We start from the raw sequence: 25,791 nt of genomic DNA, 5'->3' as shown, positions 1-25,791 counted from the left end.
ACCGTTTTTTCATTATTTCGAGAAATTTATTCCGCCCCGATTCTTTTATTAATCCCCTAAATACCCATCCCCGCGTGCGCGGGGAGCGATATAAACGAAGAACCAGCTCTCTGGAGTCAACTTATTTTACCTGGCGGAGAAGTTATTTTCATGGGCTATAGGCTTACCGTTTTTTCATTTTTTCGAGAAATTTATTCGGCCCTTATTCTTTTATTAATCCCCTAAATAACCAACCCCGCGTGCGCGGGGAGTGATGTAAACGAAGAACCAGCGCTTTGGAGTCAACCTATTTTACCTGGCGGAGAAATTATTTTCATGGGCTATAGGCTTACCGTTTTTTTCATTTTTTCGAGAAATTTATTCGGCGCCAATTCTCTTATTAATCCCCTAAATACCGATGCCCGCGTGCGCGGGGAGCGATATAAACGAAGAACCAGCGCTTTGGAGTCAACTTATTTTACCTGACGGAGAAGTTATTTTCATGGGCTATAGGCTTACCATTTTTTCATTATTTCGAGAAATTTATTCGGCCCCTATTCTTTTAATAATCCCCTAAATACCCATCCCCGCGTGCGCGGGGAGCGATATAAACGAAAAACCAGCGCTCTGGAGTCAACTTATTTTACCTGGCGGAGAAATTATTTTCATGGGCTATTTTCAGGGGCTATAGGCTTACCGTTTTTTCATTTTTTCGAGAAATTTATTCGGCCCCTATTCTTTTATTAATCCCCTAAATAACCATCCCCGCGTGCGCGGGGAGCGATATAAACGAAGAACGAGCGCTCTGGAGTCAACTTATTTTACCTGGCGGAGAAGTTATTTTCATGGGCTATAGGCTTACCGTTTTTTCATTATTTCGAGAAATTTATTCCGCCCTGATTCTTTTATTAATCCCCTAAATACCCATCCCCGCGTGCGCGCGGAGCGATATAAACGAAGAACCAGTGCTCTGGAGTCAACTTATTTTACCTGGCGGAGAAGTTATTTTCATGGACTATAGGCTTACCGTTTTTTCATTTTTTCGAGAAATTTATTTGGCCCCTATTCTTCCATTATTCCCCTAAATAATCATTCCCGCGTGCGCGGGGAGCGATGTACACGAAGAACCAGCTCTCTGGAGTCAACTTATTTTACCTGGCGGAGAAATTATTTTCATGGGCTATACGCTTACCGTTTTTTGATTTTTTGGAGAAATTTTTTCGGCCCCTATTCTTTTATTAATCCCCTAAATAACCATCCCCGCGTGCGCGGGGAGCGATGTAGACGAAGAACCAGCGCTTTGCAGTCAACTTATTTTACCTGGCGGAGAAATTATTTTCATGGGCTATGGGCTTACCGTTTTTTCATTTTTTCGAGAAATTTATTCGGCCCCAATTCTTTTATTAATCCCCTAAATACCCATCTCCGCGTGCGCGGGGAGCGATATAAACGAAGAACCAGCGCTCTGGAGTCAACTTATTTTACCTGACGGAAAGTTATTTTCATGGGCTATAGGCTTACCGTTTTTTCATTTTTTCGAGAAATTTATTCGGCCCCAATTCTTTTATTAATCCCCTAAATACCCATCTCCGCGTGCGCGGGGAGCGATATAAACGAAGAACCAGCGCTCTGGAGTCAACTTATTTTACCTGACGGAGAAGTAATTTTCAGGGGCTATAGGCTTACCGTTTTTTCATTTTTTCGAGAAATTTATTCGGCCCCTATTCTTTTATTAATCCCCTAAATAACCATCCCCGCGTGCGCGGGGAGCGATATAAACGAAGAACGAGCGCTCTGGAGTCAACTTATTTTACCTGGCGGAGAAGTTATTTTCATGGGCTATAGGCTTACCGTTTTTTCATTTTTTCGAGAAATTTATTCCGCCCCGATTCTTTTATTAATCCCCTAAATAACCATCCCCGCGTGCGCGGGGAGCGATATAAAGGAAGAACCAGCTCTCTGGAGTCAACTTATTTTACCTGGGGGAGAAGTTATTTTCATGGGCTCTAGGCTTAACGTTTTTTCATTTCTTCGAGTAATTTATTCGGCCTCTATTCTTTTATTAATCCCCTAAATACCCATCCCCGCGTGCGCGGGGAGCAATATAAACGAAGAACCAGTGCTCTGGAGTCAACTTATTTTACCTGGCGGAGAAGTTATTTTCATGGGCTATAGGCTTACCGTTTTTTCATTTCTTCGAGAAATTTATTCGGCCCCTATTCTTTTATTAATCCCCTAAATACCCATCCCCGCGTGCGCGGGGAGCGATATAAACGAAGAACCAGTGCTCTAGAGTCAACTTATTTTACCTGGCGGAGAAGTTATTTTCATGGGCTATAGGCTTACCGTTTTTTCATTTTTTCGAGAAATTTATTCGGCCCCTATTCTTCCATTAATCCCCTAAATAATCATTCCCGCGTGCGCGGGGAGCGATGTAAACGAAGAACCAGCGCTTTGGAGTCAACTAATTTTACCTGGAGGAGAAATTATTTTCATGGGCTATAGGCTTACCGTTTTTTCATTTTTTCGAGAAATTTATTCGGCCGCCATTCATTTATTAATCCCCTAAATACCCATCCCCGCGTGCGCGGGGAGCGATATAAACGAAGAACCAGCGCTCTGGAGTCAACTTATTTTACCTGGCGGAGAAGTTATTTTCATGGGCTATAGGCTTACCGTTTTTTCATTTTTTCGAGAAATTTATTCGGCCCCTATTCTTTTATTATTCCCCTAAATACCCATCCCCGCGTGCGCGGCGAGCGATATAAACGAAGAACCAGTGCTCTGGAGTCAACTTGTTTTACCTGGCGGAGAAGTTATTTTCATGGGCTATAGGCTTACCGTTTTTTCATTTTTTCGAGAAATTTATTTGGCCCCTATTCTTCCATTAATCCCCTAAATAATCATTCCCGCGTGCGCGGGGAGCGATGTAAACGAAGAACCAGCGCTTTGGAGTCAACTAATTTTACCTGGCGGAGAAATTATTTTCATGGGCTATAGGCTTACCGTTTTTTCATTTTTTCGAGAAATTTATTCGGCCGCAATTCATTTATTAATCCCCTAAATAACAATCCCCGAGTGCGCGGGGAGCGATGTAAACGAAGAACCAGCGCTCTGGAGTGAACTAATTTTACCTGGCGGAGAAGTTATTTTCATGGGCTATTCGCTTACCGTTTTTTCATTTTTTCGAGAAATTTATTCGGCCCCTATTCTTTTATTATTCCCCTAAATAACCATCCCAGCGTGCGCGGTGAGCGATCTAAACGAAGAACCAGCGCTCTGGAGTCAACTTATTTTACCAGGCGGAGAAGTTATTTTCATGGGCTATAGGCTTACCGTTTCTTCATTTTTTCGAGAAATTTATTCGGCCCATATTCTTTTATTATTTCCCTAAATAACCATCCCTGCGTGCGCGTGGAGCAATGTAAATGAAGAACCAGCTCTCTGGAGTCAACTTATTTTACCTGGCGGAGAAGTTATTTTCATGGGCGCTTACCGTTTTTTCATTTTTTCGAGAAATTTATTCGGCCCCTATTCTTTTATTAATCCCCTAAATAACCATCCCCGCGTGCGCGGGGAGCGATGTAAAAGAAGAACCAGCTCTCTGGAGTCAACTTATTTTGCCTGGCGGAGAAGTTATTTTCATGGGCTATTCGCTTACCGTTTTTTTCATTTTTTCGAGAAATTTATTCGGCCCCTATTCTTTTATTAATCCCCTAAATAACCATCCCCGCGTGCGCGGGGAGCGATGTAAACGAAGAACCAGCGCTTTGGAGTCAACTTATTTTACCTGCGGAGAAGTTATTTTCATGGACTATTGGCTTACCGTTTTTTAATTTTTTCGAGAAATTTATTCGCCCCCAATTCTTTTCTTAATCCCCTAAATACCCATCTCCGCGTGCGCGGGGAGCGATATAAACGAAGAACCAGCGCTCTGGAGTGAACTAATTTTACCTGGCGGAGAAGTTATTTTCATGGGCTATTCGCTTACCGTTTTTTCATTTTTTCGAGAAATTTATTCGGCCCCTATTCTTTTATTATTCCCCTAAATAACCATCCCAGCGTGCGCGGTGAGCGATCTAAACGAAGAACCAGCGCTCTGGAGTCAACTTATTTTACCAGGCGGAGAAGTTATTTTCATGGGCTATAGGCTTACCGTTTTTTCATTTTTTCGAGAAATTTATTCGGCCCATATTCTTTTATTAATTCCCTAAATAACCATCCCTGCGTGCGCGTGGAGCAATGTAAATGAAGAACCAGCTCTCTGGAGTCAACTTATTTTACCTGGCGGAGAAGTTATTTTCATGGGCGCTTACCGTTTTTTCATTTTTTCGAGAAATTTATTCGGCCCCTATTCTTTTATTAATCCCCTAAATAACCATCCCCGCGTGCGCGGGGAGCGATGTAAAAGAAGAACCAGCTCTCTGGAGTCAACTTATTTTGCCTGGCGGAGAAGTTATTTTCATGGGCTATTCGCTTACCGTTTTTTTCATTTTTTCGAGAAATTTATTCGGCCCCTATTCTTTTATTAATCCCCTAAATAACCATCCCCGCGTGCGCGGGGAGCGATGTAAACGAAGAACCAGCGCTTTGGAGTCAACTTATTTTACCTGCGGAGAAGTTATTTTCATGGACTATTGGCTTACCGTTTTTTTAATTTTTTCGAGAAATTTATTCGGCCCCAATTCTTTTCTTAATCCCCTAAATACCCATCTCCGCGTGCGCGGGGAGCGATATAAACGAAGAACCAGCGCTCTGGAGTCAACTTATTTTACCTGGCGGAGAAATTATTTTCATGGGCTATAGGCTTACCGTTTTTTCCTTATTTCGAGAAATTTATTCCTCACTGATTCTTTTATTAATCCCCTAAATACCCATCCCCGCGTGCGCGTGGAGCGATATAAACGAAGAACCAGCGCTCTGGAGTCGACTTATTTTACCTGGCGGAGAAGTTATTTTCATGGGCTATAGGCTTACCGTTTTTTCATTTTTTCGAGAAATTTATTCGGCCCATATCCTTTTATTAATTCCCTAAATAACCATCCCTGCGTGGGCGTGGAGCAATGTAAATGAAGAACCAGCTCTCTGGAGTCAACTTATTTTACCTGGCGGAGAAGTTATTTTCATGGGCGCTTACCGTTTTTTCATTTTTTCGAGAAATTTATTCGGCCCCTATTCTTTTATTAATCCCCTAAATAACCATCCCCGCGTGCGCGGGGAGCGATGTAAACGAAGAACCAGCTCTCTGGAGTCAACTTATTTTGCCTGGCGGAGAAGTTATTTTCATGGGCTATTGGCTTACCGTTTTTTAATTTTTTCGAGAAATTTATTCGGCCCCAATTCTTTTCTTAATCCCCTAAATACCCATCTCCGCGTGCGCGGGGAGCGATATAAACGAAGAACCAGCGCTCTGGAGTCAACTTATTTTACCAGGCGGAGAAGTTATTTTCATGGGCTATAGGCTTACCGTTTCTTCATTTTTTCGAGAAATTTATTCGGCCCATATTCTTTTATTATTTCCCTAAATAACCATCCCTGCGTGCGCGTGGAGCAATGTAAATGAAGAACCAGCTCTCTGGAGTCAACTTATTTTACCTGGCGGAGAAGTTATTTTCATGGGCGCTTACCGTTTTTTCATTTTTTCGAGAAATTTATTCGGCCCCTATTCTTTTATTAATCCCCTAAATAACCATCCCCGCGTGCGCGGGGAGCGATGTAAAAGAAGAACCAGCTCTCTGGAGTCAACTTATTTTGCCTGGCGGAGAAGTTATTTTCATGGGCTATTCGCTTACCGTTTTTTTCATTTTTTCGAGAAATTTATTCGGCCCCTATTCTTTTATTAATCCCCTAAATAACCATCCCCGCGTGCGCGGGGAGCGATGTAAACGAAGAACCAGCGCTTTGGAGTCAACTTATTTTACCTGCGGAGAAGTTATTTTCATGGACTATTGGCTTACCGTTTTTTAATTTTTTCGAGAAATTTATTCGCCCCCAATTCTTTTCTTAATCCCCTAAATACCCATCTCCGCGTGCGCGGGGAGCGATATAAACGAAGAACCAGCGCTCTGGAGTGAACTAATTTTACCTGGCGGAGAAGTTATTTTCATGGGCTATTCGCTTACCGTTTTTTCATTTTTTCGAGAAATTTATTCGGCCCCTATTCTTTTATTATTCCCCTAAATAACCATCCCAGCGTGCGCGGTGAGCGATCTAAACGAAGAACCAGCGCTCTGGAGTCAACTTATTTTACCAGGCGGAGAAGTTATTTTCATGGGCTATAGGCTTACCGTTTTTTCATTTTTTCGAGAAATTTATTCGGCCCATATTCTTTTATTAATTCCCTAAATAACCATCCCTGCGTGCGCGTGGAGCAATGTAAATGAAGAACCAGCTCTCTGGAGTCAACTTATTTTACCTGGCGGAGAAGTTATTTTCATGGGCGCTTACCGTTTTTTCATTTTTTCGAGAAATTTATTCGGCCCCTATTCTTTTATTAATCCCCTAAATAACCATCCCCGCGTGCGCGGGGAGCGATGTAAAAGAAGAACCAGCTCTCTGGAGTCAACTTATTTTGCCTGGCGGAGAAGTTATTTTCATGGGCTATTCGCTTACCGTTTTTTTCATTTTTTCGAGAAATTTATTCGGCCCCTATTCTTTTATTAATCCCCTAAATAACCATCCCCGCGTGCGCGGGGAGCGATGTAAACGAAGAACCAGCGCTTTGGAGTCAACTTATTTTACCTGCGGAGAAGTTATTTTCATGGACTATTGGCTTACCGTTTTTTTAATTTTTTCGAGAAATTTATTCGGCCCCAATTCTTTTCTTAATCCCCTAAATACCCATCTCCGCGTGCGCGGGGAGCGATATAAACGAAGAACCAGCGCTCTGGAGTCAACTTATTTTACCTGGCGGAGAAATTATTTTCATGGGCTATAGGCTTACCGTTTTTTCCTTATTTCGAGAAATTTATTCCTCACTGATTCTTTTATTAATCCCCTAAATACCCATCCCCGCGTGCGCGTGGAGCGATATAAACGAAGAACCAGCGCTCTGGAGTCGACTTATTTTACCTGGCGGAGAAGTTATTTTCATGGGCTATAGGCTTACCGTTTTTTCATTTTTTCGAGAAATTTATTCGGCCCATATCCTTTTATTAATTCCCTAAATAACCATCCCTGCGTGGGCGTGGAGCAATGTAAATGAAGAACCAGCTCTCTGGAGTCAACTTATTTTACCTGGCGGAGAAGTTATTTTCATGGGCGCTTACCGTTTTTTCATTTTTTCGAGAAATTTATTCGGCCCCTATTCTTTTATTAATCCCCTAAATAACCATCCCCGCGTGCGCGGGGAGCGATGTAAACGAAGAACCAGCTCTCTGGAGTCAACTTATTTTGCCTGGCGGAGAAGTTATTTTCATGGGCTATTGGCTTACCGTTTTTTAATTTTTTCGAGAAATTTATTCGGCCCCAATTCTTTTCTTAATCCCCTAAATACCCATCTCCGCGTGCGCGGGGAGCGATATAAACGAAGAACCAGCGCTCTGGAGTCAACTTATTTTACCTGACGGAGAAGTTATTTTCATGGGCTATAGGCTTACCGTTTTTTTCATTATTTCGAGAAATTTATTCGGCCCCTATTCTTTTAATAATCCCCTAAATACCCATCCCCGCGTGCGCGGGGAGCGATATAAACGAAGAACCAGCTCTCTGGAGTCAACTTATTTTACCTGGCGGAGAAGTTATTTTCATGGGCTATAGGCTTACCGTTTTTTCATTTTTTCGAGAAATTTATTCGGCCCCTATTCTTTTATTAATCCCCTAAATAACCATCCCCGCGTGCGCGTGGAGCGATATAAACGAAGAACCAGCGCTCTGGAGTCGACTTATTTTACCTGGCGGAGAAGTTATTTTCATGGGCTATAGGCTTACCGTTTTTTCATTTTTTCGAGAAATTTATTTGGCCCCTATTCTTCCATTAATCCCCTAAATAATCATTCCCGCGTGCGCGGGGAGCGATGTAAACGAGGAACCAGCGCTTTGGAGTCAACTAATTTTACCTGGCGGAGAAATTATTTTCATGGGCTATAGGCTTACCGTTTTTTCATTTTTTCGAGAAATTTATTCGGCCCCTATTCTTTTATTAATCCCCTAAATAACCATCCCCGCGTGTGCGGGTAGCGATGTGAACGAAGAACCAGCGCTCTGGAGTCAACTTATTTTACCTAGCGGAGAAGTTATTCTCATGGGCTATAGGCTTACCGTTTTTTCATTTTTTCGAGAAATTTATTCGGCCCCTATTCATTTATTATTCCCCTAAATAACCATCCCAGCGTGCGCGGTGAGCGATCTAAACGAAGAACCAGCGCTCTGGAGTCAACTTATTTTACCAGGCGGAGAAGTTATTTTCATGGGCTATAGGCTTACCGTTTTTTCATTTTTTCGAGAAATTTTTTCGGCCCCTATTCTTTTATTAATCCCCTAAATAACCATCCCCGCGTGCGCGGGGAGCGATGTATACGAAGAACCAGCTCTCTGGAGTCAACTTGTTTTACCTGGCGGAGAAGTTATTTTCATGGGCTATATGCTTACCGTTTTCTCATTTTTTCGAGAAATTTATTCGGCCCCTATTCTTTTATTAATCCCCTAAATAACCATCCCCGCTTGCGCGGGGAGCGATGTAAACGAAGAACCAGCGCTTTGGAGTCAACTTATTTTACCTGCGGAGAAGTTATTTTCATGGACTATTGGCTTACGGTTTTTTAATTTTTTCGAGAAATGCATTCGGTACCTATTCTTTTACTAATCCCCTAAATCGTCATCCCTGGGTGCATGGGGAGCGAAGTTAGGCGAAAAACTTCGCTCCCCATGCCCGAAAGAAAGGCGAGGTGGAGAGAAGTAATTAATATAGGGAAAATAATACATCCACCAAATCGTAGCAATTGCTACAAAGGAAACCCATACGGGTCCTTCGAAAGAAGCACCTCGTAGTTGAAGAAAAATTTGTCCTGGCCCGGCACTCGAACCCGGGACCGCCGCTCTTCCGAGACAGCCGCTCTACCATCTGAGGTAACCAGGCGGCCAGCTGATGACAGGCTGAAGTCGAATTTGTCGATTACTCGAAGCTAAGGCGAGTGTTTGACGTAATAGTTGTGCGGAAACACGCTATGTGGAGGGAAGTAAATAATAAAGGGAAATAGAGACTTCCACCCAATCGTAGCAATTGCTACAAAGGAAACCCGTACGGGTTCCTCTAATTTAAAGCCTCGCAGTTGAAGAAAAATTCGTTGTGTTCCGCGACAGGAACTTACGTTATGCATGCTCAAACGTAACATATATATATTCTTGAATTTGAGCATGATTTGCTGTTGAATTCACAGCACATCATTGCTAGTCTCTTCAGCAAAGAACACAGTTTCACATTTCTCTGCGTTAAAATTAAGGCTTAGATAGGTAGCTTCATTGCCACATGTATTCCAAATTCTCTGTGAATCCTCTGCATTGTGCACTGGTAGCTTTATGTCTTCCGCGCATATTACCCATAGACACTCTGCTGCAGCATCAGCCTGTTACGGTTGTAAGTCATCGGCAAACCTCCTCCACCTAGAGGATTTCTGTCGGAGTGATTTGCCTAGACTTGATTCTAAAGGAACGAAAATAAAAAACAACACGAAACGGAGACGTTGTAGGTTTCAGTGAAGTTTTTATTTGCTTGTCGCTTCAGTCTGTTTTACAACTTTGCTCAATAATAAAAGTGCGTTTTGAATTTTGATTTCACGTCCACAGGCGTGTCCTATGGACATTCAACCGACGTGCGATGTTTCTGCGATCATGGCAGAAGTGACAGACTGCAAAGATTGGAGGCACGCCTAGAACGTGCTGCTGCATAGCTCGACAAATAGCGAGACGTTCTCGTGTCATGTCCAAGCTGAGACCAGCGATGCGTGTGACTCAACGTGAAGCGGCTGCCGCCTTATGCGTAGGTCGAACTACGGTCGTGAGTGGCGAGGTACGCATTCTACGTTTGCCTAAAATCAAACCCATACGTGCTCAGTTGAGCTGTTCGGTGCACTCTGGTAGCGAGCAGACTTGTACAGCGTTACAAAGGAACCACGAATTTAGTCAGAACTCTGTCCTTGTGCTTCCTTCCGCTGTTACAGGACAAGAATGCGAATAGACTTGCAGCGATGTTTAGAAAAGCTTGCCGCCGGATTCGTACAATCATTATCTCTCTTTTGCGTTTGATGACCCACGCTCAGAATGAATAACTGTGCCAAGTTTATAAAGTAATTTTAGCCACATATGAGCCGGAGATAAGTGTCATGAGTGATTTTATTTCTGCTTGTTTCAACCAAAGGAATACGAGTGCTACGAGACAATATTTACTGGAATGCTGTGAAATAATTTCGGCCCCGGAGGTCCCCGTGCATGAGCGTTCTACGTCAGAACACGGCCGCTGTGGTCTGGAATCGAACCTGCGACCTCGTGCCCAGCTGCAGAACGCCGCAGCCACTAACCAACGAGGCGTGCGCCAAGAGCCGTATTTGTAAGTTCGATTGAACGGCATTAACGACAAAACGAGCCACGTCATTACCCTAGCCAGAGTAATTTTTTTACAGGCTCTTTGGAAATGCGTGAGACGTCAGCCTATGTCATGGCGCTAGCGCGCTCTGACGTCGCAGGTTAAGGAAGTCCTGTCAGTCACGACCGTAGTGCGAGCGCAGCCGAGTTAGCCGGTAGTTAGAGTTTGGTTTCGGGTGACAAACAAATGAAAAAGGAGAAAGAATGAACGCATACAGTGTCGACATAAACTGTAGACCTTGGGAATCGCATCTATGAGCCTTCACATCGTGACTGCCATGCTCAGAGCTGAAAGCGACGATGGCGAGCCGATTTTCATACTTTGCAAAATACAGGGTTGTAGGAATATTCGAAATTTTTGAAAACTAATCACGTACTTCCGTTTCGAATGGGAGTATTTTTTTCCAGAACTTCATACGCGATTTCTACGAACTTTCGATAATTGGATCACCAAATAAAACATAATATAGAATAATTGAATATGCGATGTCGAATATGAAACTAGTGGTTTTTTAATATTCAACATTCAATATGTCGTATCTATGCATATCCAGATATGAATATTTCCGAATATGCCATATCGGATATGACAGTACTGATTTTCAAATATGCAAACTTCGACATTTACTTTTCTTCAAGTATCTCCTTTTGGATATTCTTAAGTATGCGAAAACAAACCTTAAAGCATTTCATTGCGGATGTGCGATCTTTTGCCGTATGAACGGGGTCGGTACATTTAATCTGCATTCCCTGTTTAGAAAATAAACAATGCTTGTAAGTCAGCGGCCGCTTGATGTACCATTTGTAAGACAGCCAGAAGCTGTGGTGACTGCCCCCTCAAACTTACTTTGCACATTTGCAGCTTCCTAGAAGAATGAACTTCAATAAAGGATAGAGCGTAATGGGGGAAATAAATCAATTTTGGGCCACCTTGAGTCGCCATGTCTTTTTTTCTACTCGTAAAAGCGGGACAATATTCCTTGTTCAATTCGGAAAACTAGGTACGCGCTCTTACAATATTCCCATTCGAAGGTTTCAGTATTCAAACACTTCCGAAGAAGTGACAGAGAATTAGAGCCCGCTATCACGTCGAACTCTGCTCTGGACTCAAGACTGCAACAGAAGTCGTGGGTGTAAAAAGAGTGAGAGGTAAATTGAGCACAAGAATAAGGAGAAGAACGAGAAAAAAAGAACACATGGCGTTCACTGCACCGCCTACGCTGCCTCGTCTCCTATAACAGTTTTTCTATGCTATATTAAGTGTATATATAATATATAGATAGCTTATAACAATATAAATTTTGTATCACAATTCGCCAACTTTGCTCTCACCCACGCACGCCTGCTCCGCACACAGCCTTGTGGTGGAGAGGGGGCGAAAGTGGAGAGGAGGACAGAGAGGCCCTAGCATGGGTCAGGGCATTAGCCATGCGGAGGAAGCACCGGTACACAACACAATAACCCACACGCACTCACGCATCCCTTAAATGGGTCCTGCAAACCCCGTCCGCCAGAGCAGTCGCTTCTTGTAGAGCGTGCCATTTTTCCTCTTCCCTGTTCCAGTGAGTCGACGCTTACAGCTAGTCCGAAAACGGGCACTTCAAGTTTAACAACATAACTGATCTGGTACACTTCTGGAAATACGATTGCCTCACTGCTAAGGTTATCCGGGTCCTAGTAGCCAAAAAAAAGAACGCACGAGCAAAAGACGGGTGGCGACGCCACTCCTCTATTCCAGCACCAGTTGTTCCCCGTGATATCACTGATTTTGGCAGCCTACGTTCGCGGCTGCTTAACTGGTCACGAATTTCAGTAATATTGAACGTGAGCAAATACTCTATCCGGCAACATTTGCGCTGTTTTTTCATGCACCACACGGGAGTCCAGGCACGAGGAAACACGGCGAGGTACATAACGCTACAGTGAGGTCATAGGTGCCACGGTTTTTGCGGAATAGCTAATAAAACGGCAATGTGGCGTTCATTTTTACTGCTGATGTTCTTTCTCCATTCCTTTCAACACAAAGAAAGCAATTACAGATACAAAACGAAAAGCAAGTGAAATTCATAATGTCACAGTCGCGTCATGTTGAGGTCTCTGTTCCTTTCCTTTCTATGGCTTCGCGCACCAGTTTTCAATCATGACACTTCCTTTAATGTCGAGTATCTTGCAGGGGACATTCTCCTAACACAGAAGCATCGCAAGGCCAGTTCTCTCGCGAACTTCCTGACAAACATCTCTAACAAAATTTAATGCAACAGATGTCAGATGTTAGCGCGCACTACACAGCTTGTCACTCAAGTTACCTCTGGTCTGATGGAAAGGCCCCGGGTAATTGTTGAGAATGGTTTGATTGATTCCTAAGATGAAAAACGTTTTGAATAGGTTTCTACTCCAAGGAGGATAGCGTAAACATTATTTTCTTTCTTTTTTTCAACCAATGCACTCGTGAGCCCGTTCTCTACTCTCGTTCAAGATAAACACCCAATAGCGGCCTTCATATTCGAGGAGGAACCGGTACGAATCCTGACGCAACTGCGTCGACGAAATGAAATAGCAAGCGCAGGAAGGAGCTGTTGCAGGGCCCATATAAGACACTGAGCAAAAAGAAATGAGAAAATCCAAAAAAAGGCGACGTACACAAGCTCGATGTACATTCACGCAAACAGGCACACTCGCAGGACCTGTTGACGAGAGAAACAAAAACAAAAACGTACCAAAACGAAAAAGAAAAACAAAAGTCCTCGCAAACGTGGAATGTATTTGTGGCATCAAAGCCGACTGAGTTTTCGGGTTTCCGTACGAGGAGGACATATATATGTACACCGAAGGCATTTGAAGGAAGTTGGAAGAGAGACCACTCTGTCGGGAGTTGACAAAGTAGTGTTGGAAAAAGCTGGGTACACAGGGGAGCTGAGACCAAAGGCAACAAGAAATACTACAACACGGGGCTCACCATGAAAAAAAACAAAGAAAAAGAACAAACAGAAGCAAGGAAAGCCGTGTCGCTGGGATATCTCAACAATTTTTTGTTTGTTTCGTTTTCATTTCGCGAACACGGACCATCGCGCTCACGCAAGAAGTTGCAGCAGACAACTCTCTTCGTAATTATTATACCGAGCCACCGGGACGTACTCACGCAAGGTAAATCTAGGGCAGCCCTCCGCCGACGTGAATCGGCGTACGCCCGTTGATCTTGTGTCCAAATTGTTCGCAGAGGGCGCCGCAACAGACTCGTCAAAAGTCACACATTTACACACGCGCACGCACACGGAAGCAGCCAGAGAACAAGTGGGCGATTCACAGGATTGCCGAGAGGCCGCGCCACGTGTTCGGCTTCTGCGAGTACCGGGCCCCGTTGGGCTTGCCGTACAAGTGGAATCCGCCCGCGTAGAGCTGTTGCACCTGCGGCGTCGCGTAGTCCAGGCTTCCGGGTGGACCAACACCTGCGGCTTGAGGGGTAACTCGGCCGCGGACACGTAGTGGCGCATGTGCGGCGTCGGCGCCGCCCCGGCCACGGCCGCCGCCTCGGAGAACGCCGGGCTCTCGGCGAGTCCCAGCTTGTTGTCGCGAGGCGACACCGACGACGGCGGCGGCTCGACGTAGCTGGCGTACGGGGCTAGGACGAACGCGTCGGGCGTCGTCCACAGTCCCTCGGGGGGCGTCGGCACGTCTCCATAGTACGTCGGCCGTGACGAGGCGGCGGACACGTGTGACCCGGACCGTATGACCGACTCGCGGTTGACGTACAGCTGCTGTAGCAGCGTCGATGAGGGCAAGAGACAGCCGGCGGCGTGTGGCGACGCCCCGGCACCGGCCACGCCGGATTGGTGGGGCGCCCCGATCCACTGGATGGCCGCGGAGCGCGTGGAGCGCACCTCGGGCAAGTGCATCTTCATGGCGTCCTCCAGCCCGCGCACGGTGAGCCCTTCGCCGGTGGAAACCTGGCCGCTTCCTCCCCCCGCTTTCCAGGGCCGCGACAGACCGTCGGGGCCGTCGCAGGAGTCGTCGCCGTTCCCCGACATCTGGCCGCCCTGGGAGGACACGGCGCCGGTGGACGAGGACGACGCCGTGCCGTCGACGACCACCAGCGGCGGCTCGGAGGCGCGCCCATAGCCGTCCGGCGGTGGGAGGCTCCGGGCCGGGCTTGGCGGCTGTAGGCTCGACGCGTGGCTACCTGGCAGCGGGCACTTGGGGCTGGCATGGCTTCCGCCAGCCGCTTCGTCCGAGCTCCGCTTGCGCGAACTCTTGGCGTTGCTGGCCGACGTGGCCTCGTAGCGCGCTGGACTAACCGATGTATCTTCGGCTCACTCCTGCAACCACAGAGACGACGCCGTTACAACAACTGAAGCGCCATGGTACAAAAGAGCAGCCTGCAGAGTAGAGTCGGGACGACTTTGTTCAAGCGCATAGTATAAGCGGATACCAGATGTCGGAGCCCTACTTCTAACGCAACTTTCTCGATAAGATTGGTGGTCGCGCACTGCGTTGTTGTCCGCACACAACAAAGAAGGCCTCACACGGTGACCAGCTTAACATGGCAATTTGGTAGCGACACGTCTTTCGCGGCGTAACGAAACACATCTGTCGATGGCAACGTTTCTAAAAGATCAGTGAAGGCGTCATGCATGTCACGCCGTATCATGCAAGAGAGCAACGTAGGCAGCATGGCTCACACTTGGCCCGTTTGCGCTGGGTTTTCCTGTCATCGTTCCTTATGCTGCGTCTGCCTCCTGCTCAGACGGTAGTCAACGGCTATACGACTCTGATATACCTGGACTACACCGAAGAATGCTACGTTTTTCCGGGTATTACCCAGGATGTATACCCAGAACCGCAGCTCACTGCCTGAGGCTGCCTTTGTCATGCGTTTATAGCATGACAAACGCATGACAAATAAGGCAGCATGGCTCACGTGTTGCCCGTTTGCGCTTCGCACGTGTGCGACAAACATTCTTTACACGCTAAAAAAGCGACACCCCGTATTTGGTTTTGCTCCCTTGCTCAGAAATGTTTTATGAAACTGCCTAATTGTTTTTCCTTAATCTTTCTGCTGCTGTGCTCCAGTGATGTGGAAACAAATCCGGGGCCTGACACGCGTTCGGCATCGTCGCTTTCCTTGGGAGACTTGCCCGATGACCCCGCAGAACAAACTTCGGTTCTTTCTCATTTGCTCAAAGATGTGTATACTCGTTCTGTGCAATCAGCAAAAACTCGGCCGAGCTTTCCGCTGACGTAAAAGCCATAAAAAGCAGTCAGAAATGTATCCAAGTGAAAATTGGCAACTTTCACGAGAGATCGGATAAACTAGAAGAAAAAAAAAACTAATTCTTTCGACAATATTTATGAAGAATTTATCGGAGTACGCCAAACAATGGAAGGCGCTACCGCCCGGCAAGACTCTTTCGAAGCTTGCCTATACGATTTAGAAGATAGATCGCGTTGTGACAACTTAGTTTTCCGTGGTATGCCTGACTCTCCCGAATCGAGGGAGCAGTCTGAAGCACGTGTGAAACCTGTCCTTCTTTGTGCTGCAGACAATTTGCCCGATAATGCGATATAGATCGTGCGCATATCGTATCGGACCTTTCGCTCCATACAAGTGCCGCCCAAATGTGAAGTTTTGAAGCTACAAAGTCAGACATAATATTTTGAGTGCACGGAAAAAGCTAAAAGAAAGTAGCTCACCATGAGCGAAGATTTGGCTCCCGCAACACGTCGCATACGTTCGAAACTGGCTAATTTTGTCAAAGGTCAATCGGAAACGCAGCCCTATCAGCTTAGGTACAATACCCTTGTCAGTAATAAAGCATTAAGTGTGTACACCTCGAAAACAGACAGCGCCGATGAACGTAAGAAAACTGCCTCGTCTGGTAGCCGCCGTACACATGCCGACGCAACTAGAGGTGCGCGAGAGACTGTGGGCAAAGTCAGTTGCACGCATCTGTACTTTTTACAAATGTTTAAAGTTCGTCTAGTAAACGTGACTTTTTAAACTCTGCTATTCATACTTGCAAAGCAAACGTGCTCGTATTAATAGAAACCTGGCTTCGGCCAGAGGTAATGGATAACGAGCTTTTTTTTTCTTCAGTTAATCAATTTTCTGCGTGCCGCTATGATCGACTGTCGCGGAAAGGCGGTGGTGTATTGCTCGCCATATTGAAAGAAATCCCGTCGCACCGCATTTACATTCCAACTGAGTTGAAAATTGTTGGGACTGTCGCTGAATTTCCCAAGCAAAAAAATAATTCTTGGCGTCTTTTACTGTCCCCCTTCTCAAAGTCGCATTTTCATTAACGAACTACACGACGTGATTAACTCTGCGGTGTCTCAATTCCTGAGTTTACCGCTTTTCTTAATGCGGGATTTCAACATCCCTAACGTCTCGTGGGATATTGATTTTGATCGTGGATTCCTTCACTTGCCAGAGTTGTTTTTTTATGTACGCTGATTGTCTATAACACCATGCTTAAATGTGCTTTGCGTGCTTTCTTTACCACGAAAAAAAAAACCTATAGACTTCAGTGACCCCTTCGGCAGAGTCTTTTATCAATGGCGTGTGAAATGCACCTGAATGTTGAGCGTCTCAGTATCGCTTCTCTTTCCAGTAAGCAATGCTAACTACTCATGAAAATAAATGTTTCTACTAATTAGGAACATTTACTAGGGATGGAAACGTCGCCAGTTGCATGCAAAAGTCAAATATATACAATGTGTCCCAATTAACTATCATGCACCAAGGTTTAAAACAAGACCAATGCGTTACTCGAAGAAAACCTAGTGCATATTGTTTATAGTACCGTAGAATATCTGCCAGTAATTGTTCCGTCACTAAAATTTAATTAGATAATTGAAGTTAACCATCTAATTTGAGACACACTATCATAATTATCTTAGCGTCAATGAGGCATTTGTAGGCACAGCCAAGGGACACCTAACTGCGGCAATTTCAGCGACGTACTAATAAGATAAAGAAGAACGGCAGATTGGGCGAGTTGCTGCTTTTACATAATGTTTAAAAACAGCGGTAAAAACGTACACCGGACAAGAGAATAGAGGATGACACGCAAGGGGGGGGGGGGGGGGAGGGGTGGCACGCACCATCCTCTATTTTGTTGTACGGTGTACGTTTTTAGCGCTGATAAATAAAAGCCACGAAATATGGAGAATACCACGTGACTGCACTGCTACCCAGATCATAAAGCAGTGCCCTCGAACAGGCTCCATCTGAGCTGGTCAAAACGAAATAAAGTAAAACTCTCCAGCACGTATCATCACGCATTGGTCACTGACATAAGGTTGCCATTTCATCTTGTAGGACTTCTACTTTCCAGTATTCAATTTCCCCCAGAACTTGCGAGAAGTGCAACCATCTTCCTGTCGTCACTGCAGACATTACCGACCATCAGCGTTTCGAGAATGTCTTAACAGTAACTAAACAGTTTGTTACTTCCCAATCGTTTCTTTTTGTTTGCGTGTGCTTACCTGTATCATCTTCTTGTGAGTTCATATTGTTTTATAGTTTGATGTTTTGTATTGATGATTTGATGATTCGAGGATTGTATTTGTATTATATTGTTGCATTATATAACTTTATGTATTGGTGTATATTTTCACAGAAATGTCTTTTTTTTCTTTTTTTCCTTTTTTACCACTCCCCTCTGTAATGCTTAGGGTACAGTAAATAAATAAATAAAATAAATAAATCAAAAAGGTGAAACGCTCAATAATGCAACCTAAAGTAATGCAACCTCTCATCAGTCTTATTGACTGATGAGAGGCGCCCATGCTTGCACATCCGGTTGACAAGCATGGCTTGCGACCAGACCCACCAAGAACCACCGCAGTTATTGAGTTTAAGTAGTAGCAGTGAAAACGTGAACGGAAACTATCCCTGGTTCCTTGATCTTAGGATGTTATGTGCCCTAAGTTGCTGACACGGCCTACGCTTTGACTTCCCTGCTGCACAAGGATGGGCCTTTAACTTTCTTACTGGAATGCGATTCCTAGTTTTGCCAACTGAAGTTCCTGCTGTCTTCAGCGCCCACGCTTCGTCATTTCGCAGTTGCACACAGACGCCAGCGCAACTGGCTTCAGTGCAGTTGTCTAGGTTGCCTAGACACACCTTTACCATTTCCTACACCAGCCGTTCAGTGAGAAAGTACGAGCAGAAATACTCCATCGCTCAAGAGTACAATTCCTTTGTACAATGCCTCACTGTCGTTTTGGTGGTCCACCAATATCTTGCACTCAATCTATACGGCAGTCGCATTGCGACCATTACCGATCATCGTTTGCTGTGTTGTTTCGTCGGTCTCCCGGACCCGTCTGGCTATCTTTATCCCTCTGCACGGCCGTAGCGTGAATTTCACCTTGCCACTCGTTGCACGAGTGGATGTCAGCATTCTGACGATTACTGTCTTTAGGGATTCTCTCTACCAACAGCTGCAAGTGACTACGACAATTTTGATGACTTCCTAGTTGTCATCAGTGACATTGCTTTTTTCGGACCTGGCCCCTTTCAGGGAAGAGCAGAGCAACGACCGCAGCCTGGCAGAGCGCGTCATGTCAGCTGCTCAGAAAACAGGAAACAATCTCTTCGGAGTTTAAGATGTCCTTCAACATAAAAAAAAAACGGCCCTGCCGATGGTGGCAGCCTCTTCCGCGTAGCTTCTAAGAACTTGATATTTCACGTTCTTCACGCTCAGCGTGATGACGCGACCAGTGGGCACATTGCGTTCATTAGAACTGGCCATTGTATTCAGGACGGATCTTTTTGTCGTAGAATGCGACACAATGCAGTAACGTATGTGGTCCGCAGCGATAAGTGCCAATACTTCAAGCGCCTTACTACTGCTCCGGTCGATCTCCTTCACCCTGTAACACTAGCATCAAGTCCTTCCGAAATGCTTGAATTAGATGTCGGATCGTTCTCGCGCTCATCATCATCATCATCATCCTGGTTACGCCCACTGCAGGGCAAAGGCCTCTCCCATACTTCAACAACCCCGGTCATGTACTAATTGTGGCCATGTCGTCCCTGCAAACTACTTAATCTCATCCGCCCACCTAACTTTCTGCCGCCCCCTGCTACGCTTCCCTTCCCTTGGAATGCAGTCCGTAACCCTTAATGACCATCGATTATCTTCCCTCCTTATTACAGTCCTGCCCATGCCCCCCATTTCGTTTTCTTGATTTCAACTAAGATGTCATTAACTCGTGTTTGTTACCTCACCCAATCTGCTCTTTTCTTATCCCTTAACGTTACACCTATCATTGTTCTTTCCATAGCTCGTTGCGTCGTCCTCAATTTGAGTAGAACCCTTTCATAAGCCTCCAGGTTTCTGCCCCGTAGGTGAGTACTAGTAAGATACAGCTATTATACACTTTTCTCTTGAGGGATAACGGCAACCTACTGTTCATGATCTGAGAATGCCTGCCAAACGCACCCCAGCCCATTCTTATTCTTCTGATTATTTCAGTCTCATGATCCGGATCCGCCGTCCCTACCTGCCCTAAGTATATGTATTCCCTTACTACTTCTAGTGCCTCGCTACCTATTGTAAATTGCTGTTCTCTTCCGAGACTGTTAAACATTAGTTTTCTGCAGATTAATTTTTAGACCCACTCTTCTGCTTTGCCTCTCCAGGTCAGTGAGCATGCATTGCAATTGGTCCCCAGAGTTACTAAGCAAGGCAATATCATCTGCGAATCGCAAGTTACTAAGGTATTCTCCTTTAACTTTTATCTCGCGCTCAGCGAAAGGCAAATGTTGGATTATAGTCTGCGTCGATCGCGTGAGGCGTTATGCGGGAACCAAAGCACTGCCGACAGCCGTGTCTACCTATGTTTCTTGCCTCATGCTGTCTTCCGCTATATTGCGTCATGTACCCGCTCGCATTAGGCTAACGTTATCGCCAGCAGGGGACAGTTGTAGTGGAGGAGCTCTTGCATCTCTGTGCTGGCCAGTTTCGCCACGCGACCGCGCAACACCGGCGGACAAATGACCTTGTCGAGCACACAAGGGAAAGATTAACGAACATAATTTCAGTGCACGGCGACGGTATATTCCACTCACAAAAACATTTCGAAGACATCATGCCTTTTATTACGAAAGCCCACCATACTGCAAAGCATTAAATCACTGGTTACAGCCTGCTACATCTTTAGGTTCCGCCACCGAACAGCCTCCTCAATAATATTTTGCCCTTTAGTCATCACGCAGGCTATTTTATTGCCAGGACTCTTTTGCCATGCTGAGAAAGCACGTCGCGCAGTTCAGTTCCATACGTTAGCGCCCAAAACCCGCTCCGAGATTAGCTTCGATTCACGGCACCACGATCTCACGTACGACAAGAGCGACACAAGATGGCTTTTAACGGCACTTCGCAAACGCGGTCTGTTAAAAGTTTATGTCTTCGTACAATGGTATTTTCGTGCTGATCATCGCGTATGTGATATGACTTAATCGATTGCTGAGTTCTGTCTCGTGGCTACCTTTCGAAGTCGACGCCAGACATTTAATTCAACAGGGTGAACACACACACACAACACCCACACACAACACGCAACACACACCCACACACAACACCCACACACAACACCCACACACAACACAACACGCAGCACAACACAACACCCACACACAACACGCAAACACGCAACACACACACGCACACACACACACACACACACACACACACACACACACACACACACACACACGCACATTGAGACGTCAATCCATATGCGTAGAGATATAGCTCGTTACCGTCATCATTGATTGCTCCTGTTATATTGTTTATTATTCTTTCCCTGTGTGTTGGCATTAGTCGAAAGTGCTGCGCCACGTCGTCTACGTGAAAGCTGTTTCACAATTCCCTATAACAAAAGGAGAGATAGCATGCAGATCTGGGCTCTTGTATTCAAGATCATCGTCGGAAAAAGCGTGCGGCGATTCGGAGGCAGATTACCTGCTATACATAGAGCTCTCCATGTGAAATATTCCCGCCATTTTATTGTTGCACGACATAGAAAAAAAATAGGTGAATCAACGAAGCCCTCATTTCAGAAGGAAATTGCCTTGGTACCGCGCCAGCGCATTTCGCTTTCCGATAGCCCAGACAATGGTGCTCTTCAAAAAGTAAACGAAAATAAAGAATAAATGAGGTACATGAAAGCACGGCTGAATATAGGCTTCTTCCTACCTTTATTGTTAGATAAAAGCTAATAATGCAGTCGAAGATGGCAGGAAACTAGGTTGGGTGACGAAACTAAGGAATTCGCAGGCGCTACTTGGGATCGGTTGGCGCTGGACAGCGGTAATTGGAGATCGCAGGGAGAGGCCTTCGTCCTGCAGTGGACACAAAACAGGCTGATGATGATGACGAAAAACTCATCTTAATGCAGTATTTTTCAGAACATAGCAGTTGTGATTCGCTGAGCTATCGAGGCATGTAGTTTGAGAATTCGAGATGAGAGCCCTTCTTCACAGATAATTCCGAACAATATGTGCTTTTTTTGAGCCAGACTGCAACGTCCCTTGCAGCGGTATGTAATTCCGTTTATCTTTTAAGTTACGTACGACTCGGCCTATAGCCGGAAAAATTTTTTTGCTTTTATAATATTCAGTTGTATTCTTTTGTTACCAGAATAAGGCTCTAGGCACCTCATTAAAGCACACATTGGTCCTGACTATCGCGAAGCTTCCACTTTATTAAGTATTACGACTACTTACTTCGAATGACATCGTCTTGCACGAAATTGTAGATATGCGTCATAACCAACACAATAGTACATCTACGGCTAATTACCAGGTCAGTTCATGCTGACTAAACGACAATACCTTGATCCATGCAGGTCTCATTGCTATCGAAAATGAATGTGGAATACGTATTAATTGCCACGACGTGGCGCGGCAATGCAGGATAAAATGTCAAGGTAACGAGTGACCAGGTAATTTTAAGGCCGTTCCTGTGGTGTTTAGGCAAACAAAAATGTGTTTATTTGAACTCAAGAAAGCACACGAAGAAAATTCACATGCATGGAAGTGTCGCAGTACGCGTTCACGCATGCCATCTCACTGCGCACCTAATTCTTCTTGTTTCACGAAATGCAGGTTCATAAGAACCGACTATGAGATGCATTGTTTCCGCGGTATTTTGTAGGCTCTGAGTTTGTTTGATATTGTGCGTTAACTTTTTTGGGGAGATACTAATTCACGACTAGGGTTGTCGCCTATGCCAAGAAAAAAATACAGAAAGTTACCAAGAAGGTATACGGGTGAAGGGGAGGGGCGGGGGGTGGCATGTGCGTGCTGTTAAGAGTACTGCAATTAAAACTACAAGCCAATGACAACCAAACTAGGTTGGAGATACTAAGTCACAACTAGGGTTGTCGCCTATACCAAGAAAAAGATACATCAGGTTACCGAGAAGGTATATATAGGTGAATGGGAGGGGCGGGGGGGTGGGGGGGCATGTGCGTGTTGTTAAGAGGAAGCTTTCGCTCGGGCCCAACTTCAACGCGGCCTATTCAAATACATGTAAAAACGCAAAAACGTTTTTCTGAGGTAACCCCTGGACCGATTTTAATGAAATTTGTTGCATTTGAGAGGGCAAGTAAAATTGTAGTGACTGTTGGTTGCGAAATTTCTATTTAGGTCCTGAATTTTGTTAAAAAAATTTTCAAAAATACGAAAGTTTGAAAAAAATAGAAGCATGAAGTTTACAAATTCATAACTCTGCATCAAGAGCAGATATCGCGGTTCTGTAAACGAGATCCATCAGATCATTGAAAGCGGACAAATTCGATACGTCATTTTACATCTTACGTGAATTTATTACGTTGTTTGCATTGGGTTCTGCAAAACCTATATTTCCATTTTACTATATTTTTTTACAATCATGTGTAACGTATAAATTTTGTCCGCTTTTGATGTACTATTAGGTGCAGTTCACGGAATTGTATTATCAATTTTCTTTGCTGAGTTACAGAGTTCTATACTTGATAGTTTCGTTTTTTGAAAATTTTCGATTTTTGCCAATTTTTAATAAAAATTTGACGACCTAAAAAAAATCCGAAACCAACGGTCACTAGATTTTAAGTTTTTCTTTGAAATGCAACAAATTTCCTCAAATTTGGTGCAGTGGTTGCAGAGAAAAACGAATTCTGCTTTTACATGTATTTAGATAGGAGCACCCGAGCTAAAGCTTCTTCTTAAGAGTGCTGCAAATGTAACTGCAAACCAATGAGAACCAAACTAAGTGCTGGTACGCGTTGCACAGCGTTCGCATGATTATTTCTTGGCATGCTTTAAATGAAATGAGCTCACACTCGTGGATCTCGTATGCCCCCACGATGTGTGCGCCCAGTAGAAGGAGCGGTGTGCATCCATTTCGATCACATGGCCCCATTTAGCGGTGTGAGAATATGCGAAAATTTCTCGCAACAAATCAGATATCGTCCTATACGATTCGGTCCCGTTGCAAACTCCGGCCAATTTCTAATGGTTTTGAATACTTTACCTCGTCGGCTGTGCGTGATAAAACACGAAACTAATGAAAAATCCGAAAACCCTCAACACGTGCCCTGGCCGTTCTTTCGTAAGTGTCGCTTAAGGGCTATGGTCTGAACCATAACTCGCATGTCATCCACGTTGGACATAACAGTGGACAACAGGAATTGTCCTGCTAAGTACAGCCACTCACAATGAAAAGTTCTTTAGACACATTATTCCGTAGTTGGTATTGTTTGATTATATTTATAGGTCCAGCACCATGCGTCGTCTTACCAGAGTAAATACGAGTACGTTTCACTGCAAAATACTTTGTGCAACAGTGGCAATTATCTTTCGCGACCATTAACGCTTGAGAAAACAGATGTTCTTGCTCGGCTATCGCCGCAGTCGGCACACATTTCTGGTTTGGTCGCGAAGGTATACACATATATTATTGGCCAACAAAGCTGCCTTTTGCCATATTTAAATTACAATGCATGAGAGCTTATGCTCCGAAGAGCCTAAAATCAGCGCATTACCTGCTTTGTTGTCCATCATGCTCCACTTGTGCCTTTAAAAGAATGGTGTATAATTTGCAGCGTAATGAAAAACTTTGTGATGTGAATTTTAGGAAGTAAAAAGTGTTTGATTGAAAAGGCGGGAAAGCTGCGCACTATTTGCAAACTACTCGAGATATATCGGACATTCTGTTAGCTGCTAACACTACTTGTCTCATTTTCGATTTGAATCGTTTCTGGCAATGTTGGGTTCGCCCTCAATTCGGCCAGAAAAACTAGGTTTAGGTTTCTTACACTCGTAGGCCAAGCTCATTCAGCCAGATGACACGATAAGCGTCATACATGTGTGGTCGCCGATACGGCATATCCGAGTGAAGCAGATAATTTGCTTAGCATTATACGAGAAAGCTCAGAAGAAGAAATGGCGACAATATGGATGGTCCATGCACTCTCCCTATACGACGGATGAAAAATTAAGGAATTAAGGATGAACACGTTGGCGATCGATTATTGAGTTGCTTGAAATACTTAAACACCTGAAAGAGCGCTTTATATTGATGCTATAATTCGCCAATTTTAAAGAAGCTGGCCAATCACATGACGGTGTGGGGCTCCACTCGACAGCCGCACGGTGAGAGTAAAGCGGTTGTGTCGATGGAAACCGCTCAGGTCACAACGCTCGTCAGCTTCATTACTGCAGTCACCGTACATAAACAGTATACTGTTTATTTGAGGGAATAATATTGATCTTGTCTGGTATGACAGTTGTACGTCATTAGGAAAGCACGGTTTCAACGAAGCGTGCTCAAGAAAAGGAAACAGATGGATGATCTTTTCCCAACTTATGTGATTGTACCTCCTTGCAGACAGCGTCTCGCTCATACTCGAAGCAAGTAGCGGCGTAATTATCAAAGTACTTCAATATGTTCTTCAGTCTCTTCAAATACACTTTGAAAAATGTATTCACGGAGAATACCCAAAACACGGCTCATCCGCTTCGGAGCTCCCCAGAAATTGCGCAAAATGATTGAGCAAAATTCTTATTAAGTGAGAAGCATGAAACAGAAAATGAAACACAAACAGAATGAGAGCGGATCTTTCGTACGCTTAGGCCCGTATAGAGTACGCATGGGTCCCTCCAATTCTTCAGCACAGAGGCGAACGATCTTCTGCTTTCAGTGTTATCCGGGATATGTTATATCAGTACTGTATAAATTT

Source organism: Dermacentor variabilis, chromosome 7 (genome assembly GCF_050947875.1).
Source record: "Dermacentor variabilis isolate Ectoservices chromosome 7, ASM5094787v1, whole genome shotgun sequence".
Lineage (NCBI taxonomy): Eukaryota > Metazoa > Arthropoda > Arachnida > Ixodida > Ixodidae > Dermacentor > Dermacentor variabilis.
The sequence above is the reverse complement of the archived record's forward strand: the minus strand, read 5'-3'. Positions refer to the sequence as shown.